General features: G+C 45.2%; 1 long non-coding RNA gene across 1 annotated transcript in view; it reads left to right on the top strand.

Annotated features, from left to right (window-relative positions):
- The window catches only part of LOC142068468 (uncharacterized), a 31947-nt gene extending 16089 nt beyond the window's left edge, over positions 1 to 15858 (top strand). Inside the window, exons 3-4 of the long non-coding RNA XR_012664297.1 lie at positions 5491 to 5601; positions 15721 to 15858. This is a non-coding gene — a long non-coding RNA (uncharacterized LOC142068468). The remainder of the gene's footprint in view (positions 1 to 5490; positions 5602 to 15720) is intronic.
- Positions 15859 to 22349: the final 6491 nt, after the last annotated feature.

Here is a 22349-nt window from a genome sequence, read left to right on the forward strand (position 1 = left end):
CCATAACCCAACTACTGAATTGTATGAAAAACAGTAAGAGCCAGTTAGGCCTTCTCCAGGCTAGAATTTAAAGGGGGAGGGGAGGTAGATCCCGTTATCTAGTTTAATCAAATTAACACCTTCTAAAACCCCAGTGAAAACAAAGCAACTGTATGTTAGCCTGTTGCTAAACTGAGTTAGGCCTAGGAGGATCTCGAGGCATATTTAATACATACTAAAGCATAATTGCTTTGCCTTGACTAGACTTTTAGGTGGTAACATGATCTAACATCTTTAAATCCTAACGTAGAGGGGGCCTTAGGGCATGCCTGTGGTACAGTGGCACAACTGCAGATGTAGTGCCATAATGCATCTGATGAAGTGGGCTGTAGCTCACGAAAGCTTATGCTCAAATACATTTGTTAGTCTCTAAGGTGCCACAAGTATTCCTGTTCTTTTTGCGAATACAGACTTACACGGCTGCTACTCTGAATAGTGTCAATGTTTCCCATATCAATGGGAGGGTTTTGTCCATCGATGTAGTTAATTCCCCCTCCCTGAGCAGCGGTAGGTAGGTCGACAGAAGAATTTTGTCTGTCGACCTAGCTACATCTCCACTGGGGGTTACGTCTGACTTGATTTGCAGCACTCAGGATGTGTAATCTTTAAGCATAGACCAGGGGTGAGAGGATCAAAAGCTGCCACTGGGAGTTGAAACACAGGAATACAGGATTTTCCATGCTATGGCAGGATGCTGTACCCATGAAGCCTCCTATTCTAATTCTGGCAGTAATGGAGACTGAGGCTCAAGAAGAAGCGGGAAAATCTCCCCACGCCTTCCCAATTGTTCCCTACTAGTGGATAATTCCTTCTGATCCCTGTAATGATCATTTTATGCCCCGAAGCATGAAAATTCATTTCCCCTGCGGTTGCACAAAATGGTCTGTATATAGCCCCAGGTTAGGTCAGCCCCCGCACCAGCAAGTCTACCCATCAGCACGGGAGGCTTACGGTGGCGCTAGGGCAGTCACAACCCTACTCTGTGGGGGCGGGGCGGGGGCGGGGCGGGGGTTAAAGCTGGCCCGTGCTGCTCGGGGAAGTAGTTGGAACAGTGAAAGGAAGGACATGGCCACAGCCCCCGTTCAATATCTCTCTCACATGGCCTCATTACTCGTATGCCAGCAGCCATGATCAAAAACCGTATAGAGCACCAGCCATAAGCTAAACATGCCATCCCCTAGAAGAACCCTCAGGGCCAGGAGATGATGCAAGCACCACCTGCCCTCCCTCACAAGCAGCTGCCCCTAGGGTACAGTCTGCGACCCCTTCAGTGGCAGGGCTGCATCTAGCCCAGTAACTACAAATGTTCTATTCGTCATTAAATAAGCCCGATCCAGGAGAAAATGAGGCGTGAATAAGTATAAAAAAGCACCATTCCCTGTCCCCCACAGAGCCTGTGTAAGTGGCCGCGGAGTGATTGCACCGTTCAGGGAGAATCTTGTGGTGGCAGAGGGACTCCGACCCCACTGCCAACGTAGGGGTGTGGCCCGTAGAAGTGGGCTAATCTGTGCCTTTAAACACAGGCTAACTAGATGACCACCTGGGAGACATCAGTTAAAGCTATTCTAGGGAGACACACATAAGGGGGCCCTAGAATAGGACTGGGACCACTGTGGTCCTTTGCTGACAGGCCAGTGCCAAACCGAGCTCTTTCAGCTGTGGGTTTTCTGCTTCCTTCCCCCTCCAGAAGAGCATCTGTTTCTTAGTTCTGAGTCTCAGGTGTGCTCAGATACTGGATTTGTAGAGACTCCCATCGCACCAAAGCGACACTATAGCCAGAGCGCAGGATTCTGGGGTGTATTGGGGGAGCTAACAGCACCTTCTGAGGAAGCAGTTATGCCAAGCATGGCCCTGGTAGGTTGGTGGAAGGGAGATGCAAGTGACTGGGGGTAGTGCTGGGTACCTCAGCATCTTTCTACCATCTTGCAGATTGCTGCTAGTCAGAGCTGGTCAGAACCTTTCTCCCCTTTCCCCCCCCCCCCAAAAAAAAACAAAACAAAACAAAACAAAAAGAAAGTCTTTTGGAAAATGCCTTTGAGACTAAACCAAAACTTTTCACCAAAAAAAAAAAAATTGATTTTGATGAAAATGCTAAGGCAAAAAATGGGGATGGAAGAAAATCAAAACTGCCGAAGTGTCCCATTTGGATGGTTTTAGAATGAAAAATTTAAATTCTTTTGTTTTTTTCAAAATGACATTTCATAATTTATGTTTTTAAAATTTATAAAATAAAAGGGTTGAAATGAAATGTTTTGATTAATGACATTTTTCAGAATTTCATTGGATAAAATAATTAATTTTTGATTTTGGAGGTGGTCTTCCCCCCCCCCCCCCGATTTGGGATGAACTTTCTTTTCTTAATCTCAATTTTTTTTCATGGGACAAAAAAAAAATCTTTTTCCAGCTACCTCTGCTGCCATTTCCCCCTTCCCCATCTCTTTGTCTGCTGTCACACCTATAGACATTCATTGGAACTGTTACACTCATAAGGTTTAAGATATTCATTGTTGGGCTCAATATAGTAGCAAATGGATGGCATCCTCTAGTCTGTGATGTGCAGAAAGTTAGAATAGGTGACCTAATGCAGTTGTTCCCAAGCCTTTAACTAAGGCCTCTGGCATCATGTTTTGTTGTTTGTTTTTTTTTCAGGGGGACCCCCTATTATGTCATTTACTATTGTAATTTGTTTAAAAAAAATTCAAACCTGGAAGACACCTCCCCCCCCCACGTTGTCCTTTCTGCACTGCAAATATCCTTCAGCCCCTTGTGCTTGGCTCCCCCCCCCCCACAATCCCTTGCTCTCCCAGCCCCACCGCTTATTATGGATAGAGAACTCTACTGGGGTTGTTGCTACACCCCTGTTGTTGGTCACCACTTTACTTGAAAGGGAAGTAAAAGACAGGCTTCAAAAACATGAAAGAAAACACCAAACCACTCCCTAGGCAGTCTCTGTCCTGGGAGAGGATTAACATCTCAAAGATCCTTTTATATCTGAGGGGGGCTAACTGAAAACAACAGAGATGCCCCCCCGAGCAAGGATGGCCACCTCTGTGTCAACGAGCGGAGAACTTCCCTTCTCTTCGGCCTTCAAGCCTCCTGCTTGGCTACCGCCAGCCCCATTGCTTTCTCTGTCTCTCCCAGCCCTGCCCCATCCTGCAGTCCCGGCTGGCTGGGAGGCCCCTATGGAGCGACTGTGGTTGGAAAGCAAGTCTGTCCGCCCTCCCACCGCAGCAATGGCACCTGTGTCTCAAGGCCAGGCCCGGCTCCATGCTCTGGGCATTGAGACCTGGTGCACCCGGTCACAGTGCCGCTCAGTTATGGCCCAGCTGATCCTCCCCTCGGGTTTGGCCCAGCCTGACAGAGGAGCAGCTGGGTGCTGGATGGTGTTGAGCTCCCAGGTGTCAGGTTGCAGTGCCACTTGGTTGGGGGCTCCAGAGCAAACTGCCTCTTTTATCTGCCCTGGGGGGCCCTCATTGGGGGCGAGCGCTTCTGGGGCACGTGTAGGGCACGGAGTGATGTGGGGGCAGTGACAGGCGGCCCACCTATGTAGACCCTTCCTGCGACCCACTGGTGGGCTGGGACTCACCATTTGGGAAACACTGGTCTAATGTTCTTTTCTGAGCTTCGCATCTGTGGATAACTGTTTGTAGCATCTGAATTGTAGTTAGTAGGCAACTTGCAATCGCTAGCTAGCTCAGGACTGGGGGGAAAGTAGCGTGGCTGAGAACTGAACCTCAGGATTCTGATTCTTTACTACCTTGCACTTCTTGTGCAGTCTCTAACACCTGTGCAAAAGGAGCGTGAACTTTCACCATTCTAATCGGAGAGCTTCTCTTGACTCCCACCCCCCTTTGTTCCCCTGTAAATAACTAAACAAGGTGCAAGGTCATGGAACTCAGGCCCCAGCAGTGAGGCTTCAAAGGCACGTAAGCCTGACCTGACAATACGTCCTGGGTGTACATCCCAGCCTGGCAGAAATAGTTGGTGTGGGGAAACTGTAGATAGTACTCCTGTCAGCCAGAAGACGGGTATGTATCAGCATATATTGGTGAAAATGGCCAAGGTTTCATCTATAAAAATCTGAGTTTGGGCAATTTAGACTGGTTGTGTCTGGATTACTGTTCAGTCTTACTCCTGGGGGAATTCTATGCCAAAAAATTAAAAATTCAACACACAATATTTTAAAATTCTTCATATCTTATTTGTCAGAATAACACAATATAATCACATCAGTTTCAATTATTTTCATAATATTATTTCAAAATACCTGCCAGCATGTATGTCTGTAACAATATAGACAACAAAATGATTCAGGAAATGTCTTTTGACAAATAGATTCCATGCTAGGGCTATTAATACAGAACTTTGAGTAATAATTCATTTAAACTACAATACAGATATGTGTTTCCTGCACCCCTCAGAAGCAGTGCAAAGGCTTGGGGGAGTCAGGGGTAATGGAGAAGCTGAGGGAGAGAGAAGCAACCTGGGAGGGAACCTGGAGGCTTGTTGGGTGTGGGTGAGAGAAGTAGGGAACAATAGTTTTTTGGGGGGGATTTTTAGGGAGTTGGGGAGCCTCCCCCATGCAGATCCTGGATGTCCCCTAGCTTCTCCCATTGTCAGGCACATCTGCCCCATCCCCATGTAGCCCTGCACCGCCACTCCCTATTCAGACCCTGCCCCAGACTGTTCCCACCACCAGCCCTTCTGAACCCCAGTCTGTGACACCCCCCCCCAGGAGTCCCATGTGCCCTGCTCTATGCATCCCCCCCATATCCCATGCCTCCTCACCTGGCCCCGCAGGCAGGGCGCGGCGAGGAATGCAGCCTCTTCTTCTCCCTATCCAGGAGCGGCTGTCCTATATTCTGGCACCACAGCAGCCCCTTGTGGGTGAAAGGCACATTCTGCTGGAGATGTGTTGCAGTTACATTTTCTGCAGAGGAAAATAATAATAATTCTGCAGGAGACATGAATTCTGCATGTGCGCCGTGGTGCGGAATTCTCCAAGGAGTACAACCTGTAAACAGAATAATGCACGTATAAACCCTTTTTTGCATTTTTGTTGCTTCTTCCTTTGCATTATCCTGTGTACCAAAGGCTTGCCACAAATAGTACCACGTTACATATAGAAATGCAACTATTCCAAACACTATCACAATGCTACTTGTAGCAGCTGAGAGAATTTGTCAAATCCACTGCAAAGGTATGACAAAGGGAATGCCTAAATGAGTAGGAAAATAGTCCTGATTCTGCTCCCCTTTTGAGGAGCATTAGCAAAACTTCACTGGCAGCAGGATGAAGCTCAATGTGGATAATTTATGAGGCTGCTTGGCAATTATTTAGAAAAACTAAAAGGGCCAAGCCAGTCGCGCATGGACAGCCTCATACTTTAGGGCTGGCTTCAGGTGAAGTAGAAATAATAAACCACTGCTTTTTCCTCTCTCTGATTTGTAGCTGAAGTGCCACTGTTACACCCAAAGGATATCCGCTCCTATTCTGTCTAAGGAAGAGATACAGGCTGTAGAGAGAGAGAAAAAAGATCTCCAGTACCAGATGCTCACTTTGGTAAGTGCTTTTTGTGTTGGTTGCTATGGGAGTGCCATATAAAAGAGAGAGAACTCTGTGTGTAAGTGTATATGTAACTAGAGAAGTAATATAAAGAGCACCATTTACTAGTGCATAATAATATGTAACATTGGCTGTAAGTCAGTAGTTCAATAAGGTGGTTGTTACGCACTGTAAATGGCTTCCTGAATCAAGTTCCTAGCAGTGGCAACAGCTTAAGGGCTATAATTAGCCAAAAGCAAGCACACACAAATATTCCCTCTGCATTGTTAAACTGGTCCAAAACTTGGTTCCAAAGCCTTAATTGGCATAAAATTGGACAGCTTCTAGGAAAGCAGTGGGTAGTCTGAATGGAGAGCTGCTTTGGATACACAAATAGTGGCTTGATTTTTTTTCCCATGCAATGTCACATTTATTATTTGGAAAAGCAAAGTAGCTTCCCAGTAACCGTGGCATTTCCTGCTTGCTCCCAAAAAAGAAAGTCTTCAGTTTATGGACAAGAGTCAGTCTGGCTCTACTTGTGTGGGAGAGAAGGAATGAATGGCTAAGGACTCGTACCCCAGCTGTGCTGCACATAGGCCTAGCATTGCTTTCCTCCTTGGGCTAGAGTCACAAAAGGACGGAGGTGCCTCACTGCCACTTTAGGTGCCAAAATCTCAGAATCAAGCCCCACCGGGATTCACGAAACCCCTGCTCAGCTTCTGTCGAGCCCTTCAGGCATCTAAATTTGCTCAGCACACAGATCTTTGCAGGAAAAGCTTCCCTAGGTACCTATGTTTCTGCCTCTGAGCATGCTCACGACAGCCTTACTCTAGGCATCCGGATCCCAAAGCCCCAGAGCGATTCACAAAGTGGGGGAAGATCAGTGTTCCTCTAACTCGCCTGCAGGGCCCGATCAGGGAAGCCTGCTCAGAGCTCACCTATAGGATCAGGCCCCATAGGTGAACTTACACAAAACAACTGCGAGAAGAAGATTCTCATTATACATCCACAGTGGAATAGCTTCAACAGACAAGATGGAGGAGCCCTGCATTAGAATAGCCCAGTGGTTAGGGCACCCACCTGAGATGGCAGACCCCTGTTCAGATCCCTTCTCCCCATCAGGCGGAGGCAGAGGCAGGTCTTGAACTGGGGTCTCCCAATGGGTTGTTCTGAGGGAGGTCCTCCTCCTTGCTAAAACAGCCTAGGTGCCTAACACCAAGAGAGGGTTTGCAGCTGAGAATCTCAAGCATAGAGGGGCTATTCCCTGCAGCCTGGATTTAGGCCCCAAACTCCCTATGAGGGGCAGGGCTTAGCACACACCCATTGGTGCAGCGTTTCCCATTGGCTGGATTAGGTGAGGTGCTGCCTTGTGTTCTGGCTATTGTTAATCCCATTGTAAAGCGTCTGTGCAAGGAGACAAGGTGCTGAATTCAGGCTTGGTGAATCCCAGTGATTTCCGCCCCCCCTTGGTGCCTAAAACGTTAGGAGTGGTGCCACTAAGCATCACCATGCTTAAGTCCCTTTGTGAATCTTGCTCTTTGAGTTTCCTGGGCCAGGTCCTGGCTCCAGTGAAGCCAATGGGAGTATTACCACCGCCATCAATGGGTCTAAGATTTGTCACCAAGCCCTGGGAAAATTAGCATTGTTGTCACCATTATTCTGCCCAAATAGGCTCTTCCCTGGCAGAGCTGGCCTGGTACATCGGGAGCGCGCATTGTAACCTGTCAAATGATGTATCAGTGTCTGCCCTTCCCAGTTGCCTGCTTCAAGAGTAACTCTCTCAGAAGCTCCCATTGGATGTTGCACCTTTGCTTAGCCCCCTGCCAAGAGCTGTGGCTTCAAACCACATTTTAACCCTAACGCTTTACCTGGCTGGGTCACATCATGTGGGAAGGTATAAAAATGTGGATTTGGATCAGCCTCAGTTCTAGACTCTGTCTGCACTAGAAAAATTCGTAAGCACCATGCTAGTATAGAGAGTTCGTAGCACTGTGTTTTGAAAACCTGGCCACAATTGCTGTAGTTTTTCTACTGTAGATGCACCTTTCTTGTGGGGGGGTCGTACTGGTGAAGAAAAGGCAGGGAATTTTCCTTCTCCATCTCTAGAAGAGTGGTGAATAAAGGGTTATTTTGCACCCTCTGAGAGGAACTGTGTAGTCAGAGTTCATGGTACATGTGCTTTGGGGAGAGAAATCAAAATGCTGGATTGGGATTAATAAACTCAGACCCTTTCTTTGCATCACTAAATACCAATCTTCACAGCCCTTCAGGGTACCCAGTGATCTGTGGGGAAAAAATTATGTTTGACGCTTGGGACGGGGGAGGGAAATTGCCTGGCGTTTTGGCAGAATTATTGAAGGCCCTGTAGTTTAATGGTGGTTCATGCTAGTGCGGTGCTAAGACAACCCCTGTATTCAAAGCAAATACAAAGGGCCAGATCATCTGCTGGTGACAATCGGTGGCACTAAGTTGACTTACGCCAGCTGAGGGCCCGGCCCAAAGTCTCCAAGGCCGAATGAAGTAGCACACAAGAGTCAGCATATTGACAGTGAGAGCTGATGCAAAATCTGTTTAGAACGCTGAAAGCCTTTCTAAAGCCACGCTGGGTGGCTTGATTGGAGGTGGGGTGGGGGGAAGGGGTGGTATGAGAGAGATGCTGGGTATTTTTTGGTCCGCTTCGTCCTCTTATTACTCAAATAATACTCCCCAGAAAATAGCAGTAGTGTATCCAAGTTGCTGCTTGCACAGCTGAGCTGGCGAGAGTGACGCACAACTTAGTGTACAAATAGAATTACGGCAGAGGGGAGGAGAGCAACACCCAAAGCAAGGTGTATCATAGGCCTTTGCTGTGGATGAACCTCAGCATGTTGGGACCCCAGAATCCCAGGTGCCTAGTCTTACCTTGAGAGGCAATGTGATTAAATATAGACAGAAGATTTTGATGCTGGTGTATCTAGTGAATGTTGGTTACGTGTAGCTGAGCAGTGGGCCGTTAAAAGTGGTGGTCAGCGAACCTTGTGACAGGGAAGGACTAAGAGCACTGGGTAGGGTTAAGCATAATAAGAGGGTTAAAGCTCACCCCAGACAATTCTGAACATGCATCCCACTTGGGATGCGAAAAAAGCATCCGTATCCCATCATGGACGCAGAACAGAGGCTGCCAGGGATGCAGAAATGTGCCTTTGGGTTGTGGACAAATGGGAGCTTGGGAAACGTAGTTTTTTGGGGGCAGTGTCTGTCTTTGTGTGATGTTTGTGTGCGGTGTGCTTAGTCTTTTCCTGCTAAGTGTCATTTATTATCGGTATGGCAATAGCACCTGGAGACCCTAATTAGGGACTTCATTTATGATCTCAGGAGGACTTGAAATCTGCTCGTCAAGGGGGAAGTACTGCTATGCTAACCTATTATGCTACCTAGCACCCAATGCGCTTGATCACTCCTTTGCATCACAGCCAATGTGGAATCATCATCTATTAATGCTACTGCTGTACAAGTGTGTGAGTAGGGAAAGGCAGGGACAGAAATGTAAGTCAGGAGGTGGTGGGAATCAAGAAGGACAATAGGAGGTGTAAGAAACTGGGATGGGGTCGAGCCTTAGAAATGTGGGGCTGGAAGGGACCTTGAGTAGTCATTGTTAGAGGGCTTTCCCTTCACCCCCCCTCTCTGGTTCTTGTCACACAGAAAGAAAGCAGAAGACCAGAAGTCTGAAGTGCAAACCATGCAATGTTGGGAACTAACCCCAATAAACAAACATATCCATAGCGCTACATGTCGGCAGAATCTGTTTCCCAGTGTTCTGTTTCCAGCTCTGACACCACAGACCATTTACCCCATGTCCCCCTTTCCAGCTGTGGTGCCGCAGAGCCTTGCCTGTGTCCCCGTTCCCCATTCCCTATTCTCATTCCCCATTTTCCCTATTCCCACCTCCTCCTCCTTAGCAGGCCCAAATATACCTGCAATGCACAGAGTCCCACCCCTTACAGCTTAGGGTCATGTTCCATTTTGGGTATGGGGTCTTCATCCCACCTCTTTTGTACCCCATGGGAGGGGTAAGGAGTGAGGTTGTGTTGAGGTCAGGGGCGGGTATTTCTTTGGTCTTTTAGTGTTTTATACCTCCCCCCACAAGCTCCTTTGCACCTCCCGACTGGTTGCTTGACTGTGCCTTGAGATAGGGATTGAGGCAATCTTAAAAGTGTGCTCTCAAGTAACACTTTAATTGCTCTTATCTGTTCCCATTGTACTAACAAATCCAGCTGACTAGGCAGAAGCAACATCGCCATGTCTTTCTCCCTTGTTTACACATTTTAGTATAAGAGTATCAAAAAGTCAAACCCAAAATTTAATCCCAGGCTAGCAAACAGACCTATATACTAACAGTCATCAAGTCCAGTCCCCTGTGCTGAGGCAGGACCAAGTAAACTTGGATCCTTGATAGGTGTTTGTCCAACCTGCTCTTCAAAACTCCCAGTGATAGAGTAGTTGGGGTTTGGGCCTATCTTCTTGCAGAAAGTTCTGTTTGGCTGTAGAAGTAAAGGCTCCCAAAGTCATTGTGGATGCACAGTTTTAACTAACAGTAGGAATTTACCCCAAGGCTCTGAGTTATCACTAACATCTTCATTTTTCTTAGTACAATTATACAGCCTGGTGCCTCTAACAAGCTTTTGTGCCTTTGTTTGTAAACACAGTTAATTACACACACACACAAGCTCAAAATCAAAGGCTGGGTTGAGGCCTTTTTAAAAATCAGTCCTAAGAGCCCTTAGTAGGGATCAAAATCCGCAGCACGTTGGTTTCAAGGGAGGCTAAATTTCCCGAATCAAAAGCCACCGATTGATTGCAAGAGAGTTCTAATGGTCATCTGGGTAATGTTCAGACTGAGACTAAATAAAGCGGCTAGTGGCATCTGAAGTCAATATCTAGGCCCTCTTCCATTTGATGGCTGCATCAACGTTTCCAAAAGTGAAAAGCAGGTTCCAATGGCAAAAGTGATGGTCAGGATGTATTGTTTTTGCAACGTATCAAAAATAGTGTTGGTGTGGAATGTTTGAGTCTTGTGTCCTTTAAAGATGCTTGAAAAAGAGAAGCACGAAATACAAGTGTGTATAAACTGAACTGATTTTTGCCTTCATTTTGTCCAGGTCTAGTAGGACTAACAGTGTAATGATCCATCTGAAAAACCTTCATTTTTGCTATTAAAGTGAAAGCAGTCCATGTTGTCCCCAAAATGGGATGCTAACACAGTCAGTTGGCATATTACATTTGTTTTCTAGATGCACAAAAATGACCTTCATAGCTTACTCGAGGCTTTGTCTCTTTAGAGTTATGGTCCATTCCTGTGTTAGTGATAATAAACTATATTATATTCCACTGATGGGGTCCATCCACACAATGCCAAGGAAGCTTTTTTTTTTTAAAAAAAAGTCAGTGCATTTCACTGTGTTTTATTAATAAAGGATGTGAAGGAAAATGAGCTCCAATCGCTTCTCAGATGATAGATATATGTGGTCTTAATAAATGATTCGATTTTAATTAGTATTTATAAGTGTTTCACACACATAGTTGGGATATTATTACACAGTACATCAGGGCTACCAGATGTTCGGTAATCAGAATAGACATGTATCTAGGACACAAATCAGAGCCACAGAGAGCTTTACTCCTCAGCTGCTGAACTTGGTGGAAGGGCTTAACCTTGTCCATTTAAGTCAATGGCATTTTCTGATGCCTCAGGACTTCAAGAACTTTACAGGCTCCTTGGGATCCCCTTCCTTAAAGAGACCATATATCTCAGTTGCAGTGGGACAGGCCTATGTTTTCTTTTTGTTTGGCTTGTTTTTGCTATAGTGTTCCAGGAATGCCTGAAATACTTCCGTTTTCCATTTCATCAATCACAATGTTTGTAGGACTCTAAAAAACGTTTGCTGAACTTGTTCTGTGTTTAGCAGAAGCAAATGGCTCAGTGGAACGAGTGCTCAGTGTGATGAACAGGGTTTGGAGTGAAGAGAAGAAGCTGAATGAAGGTTACCTTGTCGAAGCTCTTGTTTCACTCAAAATGAGTGATAAGTGTTTGCTCAGTGTTTCATGACAAACTCATTCAGATACCAAGTTACTGGAAAAAACCCTGAACACTGAGGAATACGTATGTGTTTGCTGCTAAGTTGGTAGCTAGAAGCACCAACAATGGAACACATTTTATAAAGGGTACTTATGTCTTTTCTAGGAGGATTTTGCTTCCCTTAAAATGTTGCCATAAAGGTATCCTTTATTTTGAATTTAAAAATATGGTTATCTTCCCCCTCCCTTGAAATAAATATTCTTACCATCTACTTGTAAGTGATCTGGAATTAAAACTAACATGCCTATAATTAGAAAAATGTAGTAGTAGTTTTTTGGCTACTTATTTGTGTGTGTGTGTGTGTGTATAATGTGCACTTCCGTGACCAGAAACCCTTTCCTCCTATGCACCACAGACCTCCTGAGAATTGGCTAGTTTCCCAACAACTAAACCCCTTATCACTTAAGACAAAAGGAGGCATAGGTATTTTTTAAATAACCACTTGTCCGATTAATAAAGACCAGGATGAAATGTCACTGAGTGTGAGGGGAAAAAAATCCCAGTCACATGAATGTTGACATTGTGTCTTTAACAAATTCTTCTGAACCTCCTTAACTTCTCTCTGCACTATTGGCCTATACGACAGACCTTAATTAGCACAGATTTTTCACATTCATGGATAGATTGGAAATTTGGAGGCACTTAATGAAAAAGGTCTGTTACCTTGACCAGGCTGAAATTACAGTTAGAGGACGTTTGCGTGCTCCAAAGGCTGGCTGCATACAAATATATGAATATTAACATCCTGCAAACAGAAATCCAAACATAAGATCTTTAAAGAGGCAGGGATGGATCCTCAGCTTCAGTGGAGCATCCCCTGTTTACGCCAGCTGAGGATCTGGCCTGCAGTGTCTACTTTGGTTCTCAATGCATGGCCACTGCAGATAAAAATAACATCTTCTGATTTACCAGTGCATTGCATCTTCTTATCCTGAAGATGGGCCTGAAGATAAACCTCTGTGTGCCTCTGTATTGTGGGGTGGGGTGGATCTGAACCTGAATCTAGAGTCACCTTGACCAGCTTTATCCTCTTTCTCTCTCTACCTCTAGAGCCAAGCTTGATTGTTCAGGTTCATTTTCACTTCTTTGCTGCCTAGCTACAAGGAAATAGCAGCCACCTATCTCAGCCAGGTACTGTTTCCTACTTGTACAGCAGCATCTTTAGAGAGCACTCATTCTGATGGCTCTTGGCTAGGTGAAGCTATTTTTAATAAAGGCTATATACAATATCGTGGCTAGGATCAGAACGGAGCCCTTGATAATGCCCACCCACTTTACTCTTATATTCCATGGTCACTGCCCTCCCATGGGAAAGTGGAAACAGCTCCAAGACTCTTTTTCCCCCCTCTGTGTGTGGCTACTTTCACCTCTGGTAAAGTCTTGTCTAGAACACTCAAACTACTAAGAGGGGTGATCCTGAAGCTTATTGCGCTAGCATGGGGAAGAGGATAGCTTTGCTGAGTGGTTATGAGGTTATTAAGTGGGTTATAGCTAGATGCAGTAATAACATCGGCCAAACCACATCCTTTTGACATAGGAATGGTGAACAGTCAAGGTTCACAGACCAAATGCTATTACTACTTCTATAAGGCATCGTCTTCAAAAATCTATTGTTAAAGTAGGCACTGTGGCCTAGAGGGCAGAGCACAGGATTGGGAGTCTGCGTCCTGAGTGCTAAACCTAGCTCTGCTCCTGACTCATTATGTGACCTTGTCCAAGTCACTTCACCTTGCTGTCTCAGGTCTCCCAGCTGAAGAATGGGGATGATGATAATTGTGGGGGGTTAGGACTAGGAAGCTTTCCTTGGGGACAGCTTCTCCTGTAGCTGCCTGTTGCATGGTTTCTTGAACCTTCCTCTGGGGCATCTGGTCCTGTCCCAGTTGGTGACAGGATACTCGACTAGCTGGACCAACAGTCTGATCTGTTATGGCAGCGCCTATGTTCTTATACTCTGATTTCATTTTCCTGGTGGTGGTGGTTTTTGTTCCCATAGCATTATGATAGAAGAGGCCACTTCCTAAACATGTAAATATAGACACAGAATTAAAGGTAGCTCTGAGCAAGCAGAGAGAAAAATATGCAGAAATGGTGGGGGGGGGGGGGAATCATGTTATGTTGAGTAAGTTGGTAAGTAGCATGCAGGTGCCTAAGACACCGTGCAATGAGAAGTGCATGGTACATTTTTCTTTAGCTATTCTAGTATCTTAGATGATGCTAAGTTATGCTCCCCCCACAAGTACACAGCTGAACCCCAAAACAATTATTAAGTAAGGAAAGCCCAGATCCTTTTGTTTCTGGATCTCTTAGGTGCAGTAAATACACAATGGGGAAAAATATGGTGTGGGTGATAACTGTTCAGTTAGAATCTGACCACATCCTGGTGGCAAAGATTCTTATAAATTGTGAAACATGATTGTATGTGCATAAAACATGGCTTCTAAACACATGTGCGTTTAACACTAAAAGTGATAAGATTGCATTACTCTGCACCCTGATTGCTTAGCAAATGTCATGTTGTAGAACGTGAATCCCTCTTTCGGACTTATACAAAACCATGAAGTTCTTACAGTGGCAGTGACCTTTGTTTGTCTTTGATATCTCACATTCTAAGGTGCCTATGAGACCCAACTACCATGGTATCTGAGCACTTCACAATCTTTAATGCATCAGGAGCTGGTCAGAAATTTCCCCTCAGAAAATGCCATTTTAATTCAACTGATTTTGTGTGTGATGTATTAATTTCAACTAAATGTTGTTTAAAAAAGTGGAAGAAGGTTTAGAAAATGTCAAAATGTTGCTTTGCCATCAGAATGAAAAGGGTTTTTTTTTTATATTTTCATTTTGAAAGAACTTTTCATTTGAAAGAACTTTATCAAGAAAATGGTAAAATAAAAAAGGGTCACAACAGAAACCAAACACATAAAATTTATCAAAATAAAATGTTTTGACTGACCCAACAGGAGTTTTTTCCTTTTTTTGGGGGGTGGGGGGTGGGGGAGATTTTGTGTTGCTAAAACTTTCAATTTTTTCCATCTTGCATTGGGGCAAAAAGCCAAAATTTTGAATTTCCTTGTGGGACAGAAAATCCATTTTCTAACCAGTGCTGATCAGAATACCACCCCCTCTGTGAGGAAGGGCAGTATGGTTACTCCCATTTTCATAGATGGAGAAATGAGGCCCAGAGAGGAATTATTTTAGGGATGGTCTATGGCCTGTTATGCAAGAGGTCAGACTAGTGGTCCCTTCTGGCTTTAGAATCTATGTGACTTACCAAAGGTTACCCAGGATGTCTGTGACTTGAACCCAGTTCTCCCATAGCCTAGGTTAATGCTTTTATCATTGGACCATCCTTTCTCTCTTCTTACATGTATCTATACCTGGTGAAGCTGGCTTCTCCCCCAAGCTGAAATCTTGGGCCCTGGTAACATAGGGCTACATTTTCAGCTGTTCACCACCCACAGTTGGGGCCACAGTTTGAAGAGGTCATCTCTTATTTAGATAAGCAGCCGATTTTCAGAAGTGGCCAACACTCAGTAGGTCATATTGTAGCCTGATTTTCAAAACAAACTCGGGGTCGAGCTTGCTGAGCTCCTCTGAAACTATAGTCGCTTGTTTCAACGAGTAAATAGGAGCTGAGGGTTTTTTTAAAAAAAGCTGTCTGCACGCATGTACGTGCAATGTATTCTATGTACGTGTGCCGTATACACCACAGAGACAGGAGTGCACAGCTGTAAAAAGCTGGTATGTACACACATGCTGTGTGCACATAGATTCCCAGCTTTTGTATATATGTGCATGTATATCTCGGTATGTGTATTTATATATGTGTACATGCATCTATCCAGTTTTGCTGCCATTGATTTCAGTGGGAATAGGACTGTACCTGGATGTGGGTGTTTATGCACATGCACACACAAACCTATGTGACTCCGACTGCTTTGAAAATTAAACCAACCACCCATTTCCTTTGAAAAGTAACTTTACTTTCTAAGTAACTTTGCTCTTGGTTCCTCTCTGCGTAGGAGGCACGAGCAATGCGGACTCTGAAATGGAAGATGGATGTTTACCTGCCCGGCTACAAGAAGCGAGTGGCTGCTGTATCCACATCAGGTACAGCAAGCTTCTTGTACCATGCCGTGAGAGGGGCAGTGACCTATGTGGTAGGTTTAGGTTGTGACTGAGAGAGGGACGCCACTTAATCCAGCAGCCCATGCTGTAGCCACAGCCTTTCAGTTTACTCCTATTTTGTTAGTTTTTTATTACTTGTCTTAGAGAACAGGTACAGGCCTTGGTAGGCAGGCCTGTGAAGTCCGTGGGAATAATTGCTCCCAATCTAGGCTACAGTGACCATGTGTCCCATGCTAGGACTGAGCTGCAGCCTTATGTAGGGATAGCATGCCCCTTTTTTCCTATCAGTATGATCACAATCGAGGAAAGAGATGGGGTGCACAGGGCATAACTCACCGGCCATGGGCTTGGCCCCCTTTCCCCATCCTCCAAGCTACAAAACAGTCCTCTGTAGCACCTGCTATGGAGAATCCATGCAGTACAAAACCCGTGTTTATGAGGAACCCTGGGGGATGTAGCAGTAGTGCCCTGATTAGTGTGGTCTCTTCCTGTGTGTCTCAAAAGAGATGGATGGAATGTGGCCACCAAGCAGTCAGAGGATGATTCACTCAACAGCTAAGCCATGCGATTTCATTCACAGCACCATAGCTATTTAGTTATACTGGGGGGTGGGGGAGTGCATAGCCCCTAGCACATTGACTTTACCTGTCTGTAACAGCACATCAGCCTGGCACTGCACGCTCACATACAAAAGTTACACACGCATCCACCTACAGCAATCCTCTTATCACACAGGGCACACTCCCTCCTTCCCCAACACCTCCGTTGCTTCCCCTATGGGGGAGTTTCTATCTGTGAAGAAGTCCCCGTGGGGGAGAGATGCATTTCTTTTCAGCATCACCCCTCCCCCTTCTTCCTCCCCCAACCTTGAAATTAGTTAAATGATGTCATGCCTGATTTTATCTGATTTGGAAGCAATTCATCACCCTTTTTCTGGTTCTTTTAGTCCAAGCAATCAGCATATTAATTCATTTGTGAGACGAAGCTCAAGGGTAATTACGGTGAGGAAGCTTAATGCCTAAACGTGTTAATGTCTGTAATCAGAACTATTTTTCTCAGTGTGGAACAATTGTTAGACAATTACGGTTGGATATGATTGCCCTGGTAGACAACAGACGCTGTGTCAAGAGGGGAATATCAGAAGCTTGTTTTGCAAGTACTGTATTATCAGCAAATTCATTTTCTTGCAATCTTTTTGTCTGGATTTTTGCATATCTCTCCCGTTCCTCAGGTTTTGCATTGTTAATTAAGTTGAAAAGTCATTTCTTTTTTTTTCCTGGGTAAATAGGTGCATGGGGACAATAGAATCTTTTCCTTCTTTATAACGTAAATGTCACAGGCTTTTGCTTCTGGTACCCTGGTTTATGTCTGGTGGAAGGAGGGGTCAGGGGGGAAACACCAGTTTAATCAGTTGCCCTTCATCTCCCATAAGTCCCTATTTCATCATCAGTGATTTTCTAATCAAAAGAAGTCTAAGAACAGATGAACATGGAAATGAAATTCTTTCTCTTATGCTAATATGGAGTGATTCCCAAAGGTCAGTGGGTTGAAATGAATCAGGTAAACACAATGGGGTAAATGTACTACCATTATAATCCTGAATCTAAAGAAAAACATGGGCCAGATTGCGATAGTCTTATGCTGACTAATGCCAGGCCCCATGGCTAGTGCCACTTGTGCAGTGAAGTAGGGTAAAGGTATCACAATTTGTTTCTGTGGGAATTCATTCTCCATGGCTTTTAACTTCTCTCCATCAGAAAGCACTGTCAATAGACCAGTTAGACTAGAAATATCTATTGTGTTCTTCTACATCTCCTGCATTCTCCCTGTATTTCCAAACAAACAAATATTTCCCAGCAAGTCCCTCCCATATGTTAGAAAGTGAATAAGGTTTAAAAATCACCCCATCGGAAGACAGAAAACCAGAAAGTTGTTTAAATAAAACAAAACAGAACCTGCCTGCAGAAAATCTGGAAATAGTTCAGTCCCCCCTGCCAGTCTTAACTCTGCCCCTCTGCTGTTGCTTGGCCTCCTGGTTGAAATCACCACTAGTTCTCTTTCAAAATAAATTGATGTGGTCCCCATTGTGCAGAATATAGGCATTACAATAGAATCGCCAGCAGCTCTGTGCTTATGTTATGGTGCACCTTCTAGCCTACATCCAGATAGAGGGCAAATGTCACGTCCATATTGCAAGGGTGTCTGTGGTATTGGGGGGAGTGATGGGAGGTGCCCAAGTTGGCTGGGCTATGAGTGAATTCAAGCTTGACTTGGGGGCACAGGCAATGTTCCATCTCCATTGCAAAAAAGGACTGGATTGTACCTAGAATGGGGAACAATTGTGGGGTATCCCAGTCTCCAACATGGCAGGATTTGCAGTATATGTGGGGCCATGGCAGAATGAGAGGGAGAGCTATAGGTTGAGAGAAAATGAAGACTAAATAGATACTGCAACATTGGGCCGGTTGTACTGAGCAATTCTGCCTTATACAAATGCCGCTTCCTTTCTGCATTGTCCCCTCTGGACTTTCATCTTTTGCAGGCAGCTCTTAAAAATGTCTCCTTCGATTCTCCTCTTTCTCTATAAATTAGTCTCTTGAACGTGTAGATGAACTTGCTGTCACATTAGTGAACCGAGTGGTGTGCAACTGTGATGAGCAAAGGAAGGGAGTGGATTGACAGTACTGAAAACAAAGCTTTCCTTTAACTCTGCTAGCTAGTCATGCTGTCTGCCTCCATATACCTTGCTGCAGAGAGACCTTCATCCTCACTCAGAGAGACCAGTTGTCTTTCCTTTTGACTGGCGAGTGATTTCTTTCCAGCTCCTTTGGGAGGCCCCTTTCAGCAGAAAATGTGCATTGCGCTGAGCCACTGCATGAATGCTCATTTGGTATAATGTCATGTACACCACTGGTCATTAAAAATGCACTTCCCAGCTATGGAAGCAAAGCCTCCAGCTGAATTTGAATGGCACCATCCTCAAGGGCCCATGTCTTTTTCCTACCACACTCCCATCCTAGTCTTTAAGAGGCAGATAAGGAAAAGGCTTTACTCTTATATTTCCCGCAGCCGCCCCAACGCCTGTGCGGATGACAGCCCCAAGAACAGCCTCCCGCACCAATGTGTTTGAAAGGCTATCAACACCCGGAAGAAGGTGAGGAAAAAAAAAGTCTAATACCCCTCAGAATTAGGGCATGATGAACCCCAAATTGTGCCTGGATTCAGTGCCGATTTCACCTTTTCCTATTTTATGTTACTTGATGAAATGATCCTGTCCCAGCCTCTTGGCAAATGTACAAACCGTCCTCTACAAAACATACATCCTGGTGATTTCAAACTAGATCAAGATCAGTATTGACCTCCTCCCTGCCCACACAGCTCAACAGGACTGGTAACATGCTCCCCTCTCTAACCTCCAGCCTCCTCCATAGTCTGTGATAAAAGAGAGTCCTCGAGGGTGCCCCAAAGGGCCACCAACTAGAGCTCTTTCATAACTGCATGAGTGGGATAGGTTGCAAAGCAATGAGAGACAGTGTGGGCTCGGGCATGGAGCACTGAGATGTGGGGTTCTGTTCCCAGCTCTGCCACTGACCTGCTGGGTCACCTTGGGCAAGTCACTTCACCCCTCCCTGCCTCTGTTTTCCCCTCCAATCCTTTGTCTGACTTGGGTATTAGACTGGAAGCTTCTCAGGGCAGAGAGCCATCTCCTACTTCATGTCTGTACAGCACCTAGCACAATGGGGCCTCGGTCTTGGTTGGAGACTCTGAGCATGATTGTAAGATAAATAACAATAATAAAGTCATGGTGCACTCACTGAAAATGCCTTACTGTCAGCCCCTTCCCCATTTCAACCAAGGTACAGTTCATATGGGCACCTGAGCTGATCTTAGGTGCCATGAATGCTTTTGTCTGGGGTTGAACTTTCATTGCATTCTAATGGTCAGATCTTCAACGGAGTGCAGAGCATTGGACGCACATTGGGTGTGGAGTTATTTAGAATATCTGGCTATAGCCATGTCAGTGTGGGGCTGCTCTTTAGAAAATCTGGCTCTGATGTGGGTGAGTACAAGGGAGTTGTCTCACTAGGATCTTAGATACTCGAAGCACCCAGGCCACACTGCCCCGTCTACCACTTGAATTTTTAGCAGAGTAGTGTCCTGCTGTCTGCCCACTGCAGGAGTCTTTCCCTGGAAAAGACTGTCAGTGGGGAAGGCTTTGCCAGGGCGGAAGGCATCAGGACAGACTTTGGCAGCTCTGCACTGCCTCCCCTCTGCCAGAGTCTTTCACTCACACATGTAGCTACACGCCACAGTGTGGAGGTGGTGTGCTTTGCACTGCAGTGGGTAGCTACATGTATGCTACACCACTTTCGGCAGCGTGTATAGTGTAGACATAGCCTAAGACTTAGCATTAAGGTCAGGCACTGGTAGCTTTAATGAACACTTCCAACCACACAAGATATCACTGTAGAGATGACTGCATGCTCCCCAGACGAAAGTTGCATTGATAAAAAAGGAAAGTACTTTCTTAATGCTCTGTTAGAATGTGGAACTCACTACCACAAGATATAGGTGAGCCACAGGTTACGGTAGAATTCAAAAAAAAGAATGAAACATTTTTATAAATGAGTATATCTGCTGTCACAGTACATAGCATGAAAATGTATAAAGGACTATAAATCTTCATGCTTTAGGCTATAAGCCACCTATTGTGGGGGGAGGGATAGCTTAGTGGTTTGAGCATTGGCCTGCTAAACCCAGGCTTGTGAGTTCAATCCTTGAGGGGGCCATTTAGGGATCTGGGGCAAAAATTGGGGATTGGTCCTGCTTTGAGCAGGGGGTTGGACTAGATGACCTCCTGAGGTCCATTCCAACCCTGATATTCTATGATTCTATTAATGACCTGTGATTAGGAAGTAGCTTCCCCTGAAGGCATATACAATTTCATTATAGGGGTTTTTCTTAGGTTGTTAAAACACAGTATCCTGTCTCTGCGGGCACACAGCTATCTCATTTTGGGTATCATGTATAATCTGTGGTGTATTCTGTAGGATGATGGGTGTCTTTGTTTCAGTTGTCCCAAAGTCCTGATCCTCCTTGGAGGTGACATCTGAGTTCCAGTGCTCTTCACAGGTGTTTGCATAACTGTGGCATTTTCCGTCAGTACAGCAGGCGTGAAAACCCTACATTTTAATTTAGCTTTTTAAAAACAAAAACTCAGAGAAATCTTGGTGCTATTCAGATTCAGATAAGGTCTTTGACAATAGGGACGTTAAGCACAATGGGAAGTTATGTTAAGTCTTTTCTAAAAATAGAATTTTACATATTTTCTTCCCCATTATGCTGGAATACCCTCTTAGCAGCATGAAAATAAAATGCTTCCCCCCAATCCTCTGATCTGTTCTTTAGGCAGAACTTGGAGCATACGGCAGCCATAACTCGGGATGGTTTTCTGGCGTCAGGTTTTCTTCTGGTTTATGGGTATCATCGAGCATAAGTGCCACTGGGGATGACTCCTCCCTCCTTTCCAATGACTCCTCCCACCTTTCTGTTCTTGTCCAGGTGAGGTGCAGATAGATTGCACTTCTGCCTTTCGGAACTGACTATTTGTCTATCTGTCCAGGAACTTATATGCCCCTTCTCACCGTAGTATCTGACTGCCTTGCCAGTGTTACTGAGTTTATCCTTGCAACACACTTGCAAGGTAGGCAAGTATTCTGAGAGCAGCTTGGTCTAGTGGATAGCACTGACTGGGGCTCAGGAGAGCTGGCTATGCTACTGATCCACTCGGTGACCTTGGGCAAGTGACTTGCCCTCTCTCTGCTTCTTTCTCTTCCTATTCTTTGTCCATCTTGCCTATTTCAATTGTAAGCTCTTCAGGCAGGACTGTTGCTTACTATGTACTGCTCCTAGCAGAGTGGGAATCCAGTCTCTATTACACAGTTAGAAAACGGAGGCATGGAAGGCAAAGTGACTTGCCCATGGGCACGCAGGCCGTTTGTAAGAGAGCTGAGAACTGAACTATTGTTACACAACACAATGCCTGCAACTTCTTAGCCTGTTTCTCTAGTCTCTTGTGACTAGCAGCGACGTTCCATGGTGCACATGGCCCTTAGAATGCAAACATAAGAATGGCTGTGCTATGTCAGACCAATGGCCCATCTAGCCCAGTGTCCTGTCTTCCAACAGTGGCCAATGCCAGGTACTTCACTGGGGGAAATGAACAAAACAGTCAGTCATTGAGTGATCCATCCCCTGTTGTCCACTCCCAGCTTCTGGTAATCGGAGGCTAGGAACACTGACAGCATGGGGTTGCATCCCTGACCATCTTGGCTGAGAGCCATTGATGGACCTGTCCTCCATGCAAAGGACATGGCTGACTAGATAACTATTTCAAAGGTGGAGTCAAAACTATCCGATGTGTGCTTCTTAAAATATTCATCCATTCCCATTAATACAGGGCATATTATTATCACAGGTATGGAATACTTATCGCCAAGGGAAGAATGACAGTCCATTGTTT

The sequence above is a fragment of the Caretta caretta genome, chromosome 11 (genome assembly GCF_965140235.1).
Source record: "Caretta caretta isolate rCarCar2 chromosome 11, rCarCar1.hap1, whole genome shotgun sequence".
Lineage (NCBI taxonomy): Eukaryota > Metazoa > Chordata > Testudines > Cheloniidae > Caretta > Caretta caretta.